Genomic DNA, 4,132 nt, shown 5'->3' on the forward strand with positions numbered 1-4,132 from the left:
CAATTCGCACTCCCATCACNGCTCTCCACAGCCCAGACAATATTGACGAGATGTTGACGGCAAAAATCCCGACAGCAGCATCTCGGGCAGCATCGTTCTCGATCGACGGACCTGTGAGAAGTCCGTCATCAGATATGGCCATGGGTTTGGAAGCGGACTCGCTCGGCATCGTGGACGACGTGCACGAGCTCGTCGTGGACCACAGCGACTCGTCCGTCGGCGACGCCCGCGACGCCCACGAGGTGGCGGTCAGCCACAGCGGCTCGGAGACGTTCCTCGAGGGCCTGTCGAGCTCGCTCGGCGACGCACCCGACGCGCCGCCGGGCAAGGCGCCCCTCGAGCGGGGGATCAGCGCCATCGACCTCATCGAGCACGAGCTCCTCGCCGCCGCCGAGGCCGACGAGCGCGAGAGCGTCGCGGACGCGGAGCTGCCGGAAGTGGGCCTCGACGCCGCGCACGCGGCCGCGGACAGCGCCGAGGCCAAGTACGCGCTGGACCCGCCGCCGGCCCACGAGCCGCGGCTCACGCACGCGAAGCTCAGCTGGACCGACATCATGCGGGGCGACATCATCGACGACGAGGCCGAGAACGACGGCGCCGCGCCGGCGGGCCCGCCGCCGCCGCTGCCCGACGAGGTGCGGCCCTGGAAGACGCCGCCGAACACGAACCTCGCCGCGCGGCTGCTAGCCTGCTGGACCTGCGACGCCCAGATCAGCTGCCTCCGCGTGCAGAAGCTCCAGCGGCCGCCGGGCCGCGGCCGGCCGGGGCCCGCGTCGCCCACGGACCACGTATGACGCGGGCGCCGCGCCGCGCCCGCTCCCCCTCGCGTAAAAGGTCGACCGACGGCGAGCGGGGGAGCTCGGTGCGAGGTCGGGGCCCGGGTAGCAACTGTTTGCGGACGACTAGTCGACTGCCACGCTGAGGCTACGCTGGCCAGCAAGGGAGTCCCCTTCCTCCGAGCCGTCCGCGTTCGTCGACCGGGCAAACATCATCGACCGTGCTCCATGCCATGGACCATGGATCCAGCAACACCTCAGACCGCACTTCCGGGCATGTGCTGCTGATTCACCGTGTCAACGCAGTCACTCGAGCGCCACCGCACGCGTCCACGCAACGCCCACCACTTCACGCACGCATCAATCATGCGCGCCGCCGCGCTCGCGCTGGTCGCGCTCGCCGGCGTCGCGTCGGCGCAGTCCTGCGACGACGCCTGCGACCCGTCGACGGCCAAGTGCGTCGGCGACGTCATCGACAAGGAGGCCAAGTACGACGTCTGCTACCCGGCGGCGTCGACGTCCATCGAGGCGTCCGTGACGGGCACGATCAAGAGGGACGGCGTCAAGGTCGAGGCCGCCGCGGACGGCGGGCGCGTCGTCGTCATCTCCAACTACATGGTCGGCTGCAACGCGGGCCGCCGCGAGGCGTCGCTCTTCGCCTACGCGGCCCAGCTCTACGCGAACACCTTCGGCACGGGGCGCATCGTCTTCCTCTCCGGCCTCAAGGGCGAGTCGAGCTGCACGTCGTGGGCCGGTAATTACGAGTCGTACGCCGAGTCGACCTTCGGCCTCGACATCGTCGACCAGCCCTACACGATCCACGACGACGACTACGCGATCCGCGACCTGCTCTTCACGGCGCCCTACCACCACCCGTCCTACGCGATCCTCGACGGGTCCGGCGAGATCCGCCACAAGTTCGTCGGGCCCTGCTGCGGCGTCGAGCGCTGGTCCGACTGCAAGAAGTCGCACCTCCTCGACCTCAACGAGACCTTCGCGGCGCTGCTCACGCCCCTGCTCGAGGAGCAGACGGGCTACGGGCCCGACGACGAGGACGAGGACGACGAGGACGGCGCGTGCGCCACCGAAGCGTGGTCGATGTGGTCCCAGTGCACGGCGACGTGCGGCGACTCGGGCGTGCGGTACCGGACCCGGTCGTCGACGTGCGCGGACGTCGCGACGATGGAGACCGTGGCCTGCGCGGACCAGGCCGCGTGCGCGGACCAGTGCGCGCCCGCCTTCGGCGCCGCCGCGTCGCTGCGCGTCGTCGCCGAGGGCTTCGCGGGCGCGCGCGACGTCGCGTTCACGCCGACGCCCGGCGCCCACCTCGGGACCTTCGCCGAGGGCCGCTCCTTCTCGACGGCGGGCGAGGAGGCCTGGGTCGTCAACGCCCACAACCACAGCGTGTCCATCGTGTCCGCGGTCGGCACGGCCGACGCGACGACGTTCTCGCGTCGCGACCGGGGCTACTTCCACTACATGGCCAACGCGACGGCGCTCTCCTTCAACGCCGTCGCCGACAGCGGCCGCGACGCGGACAAGGACACGTTCGCGAGCTTCGCGACGTGCCAGAACTCGCTGAACACGTACCTCGACACGCACGTGCCCAACTACTTCATGGGGCCCACGCTCTACGACACGTCGCCGGCCTACCCGAACCTCGTGACGCGCGAGGGCGCCGAGTGCAGCGACGCCGACGCGTGCTACTTCCTCCACAGCGACATGCTCCACGAGGCGCCGGACTGCGTGGGCATCGTCCACGACCCGGAGACGGCGACGGCGTACGGCACCGTGTTCTGGGCCGTCGACGCGTTCCTCAACGACGTCGTGCGCTTCGACTTCCAGCAGCCCCACGGCCCGGGCAACATGGACCACTCGTACGCGGCCGTGCGGCGCTTCGTCGACGTCGACGTGCGGCCGGACCCGGCGCTCCACGCGGGCATGGTCGTCGACGCGGCGACGCGGAGCCTCTTCGTGAGCTCGGCCCAGACCGGCGAGATCCTCCGCGTCGACGCGGACTCGGGCGCGTTCTCGCGGTCCGCGCGCGGCGGCGACGGCGCCGGCGTGCCCGAGTACCCGGCGTTCAGCAGCCGCCTGCCGTCCTTCGAGTACTCGGTCTACGAGTGCACGACGCAGGCCGTCTTCGCGAGCGGCCTCGACGAGCCGACGGGCCTCGCGCTCGCCGACGGCGTGCTCTACGTCGCCGAGCACGCGACGGGCGCGATCGTCGCGTTCGAGGTCGCGAGCGGCGCGCGGCTCGGCGCGTTCGAGACGGGCCGCCCCGGCGCGCTCCAGGGCATGGACGTGAGCGCCGCGGGGACGCTCTACGCCGTCGACGGCGCCGCGGACGAGCTCCTCGAGGTCGCCGTCGGCGACGCGTGCGCGTCGCGGTTCGAGAGCCGCGTCGGCGGCGACCCGCCCGCGTTCGGCGAGCTGCACGCGCCCGCCGCCTGCGACATCGACGACTCCTACTTCGTCAACGCGTCGCTCTTCGAGCAGGTCCACGGCGACTCGGGCTACCTCGCGGACGACGGCGACATGGGCGGCGCGGAGGCCGACGCGATCGGCCTGCGGACGGACTGCGAGAACCTGAACTTCGACATGCTGCTCCTGAGCGGGTGGATGGCCCACGTCTGCCTGCCCGCGGAGGAGCACTGCGACTTCGGCGGCGCGGCGACGGCCATCCAGTGGAGCGGCTACAGCTGCGCGAACGAGCTCCACGTCGACGGACGCTCGCTCCGCGAGTCCGGCGTCGTCCTCGAGACCGGCGGCACGTACCGCATCACGGTGAACGCGCCCGGCGAGGCCGTCGCGCTCGTCGACGCGGCGACGGGCGCCGTCGTCGCGGCCGCGCCCGACGTCGGCGCGGTCACCCTCGTCGTCGAGGAGACGACGCCGCCGCGCCTCGCGCTCGCGGCGTCCGGCGTCGCCTTCGCCGAGCTCGCCGTGCGGTCGCCGACGGCGGCGCCGACGTTCGCGCCGACGGCGAGCCCCGGCAACCCGACGGCCGCGCCCGTCGCCGCGCCGACGGCGGCGCCGACGTCCTGCGACTCCTACTCCTGGCGGGACGCGAAGAAGGGCAAGGACTGCGCCTGGGTGGCGAAGAAGGAGAAACGGTGCGGCCGCGCGGGCGTGGACGGCTCCCTCGCGCGCGACGCGTGCGCCGCCGCGTGCGACGGCATCGCCGGCGGCTGCGCCGCGCCGGCCATCGGCGCGTGCAACTCGGCGTCCTGGGCCTACAGGGGCGACGCGACCAAGGGCTGCGCCTGGGTCGCGGCGGCGCCGTACTCGCGCTGCCGCAAGAGGGCCGGCGGCGTCGACGCGGAGGACGCGTGCCCCGAGGTCTGCGGCGCCTG

Source organism: Aureococcus anophagefferens (genome assembly GCF_000186865.1).
Source record: "Aureococcus anophagefferens unplaced genomic scaffold AURANscaffold_55, whole genome shotgun sequence".
NCBI lineage: Eukaryota > Pelagophyceae > Pelagomonadales > Pelagomonadaceae > Aureococcus > Aureococcus anophagefferens.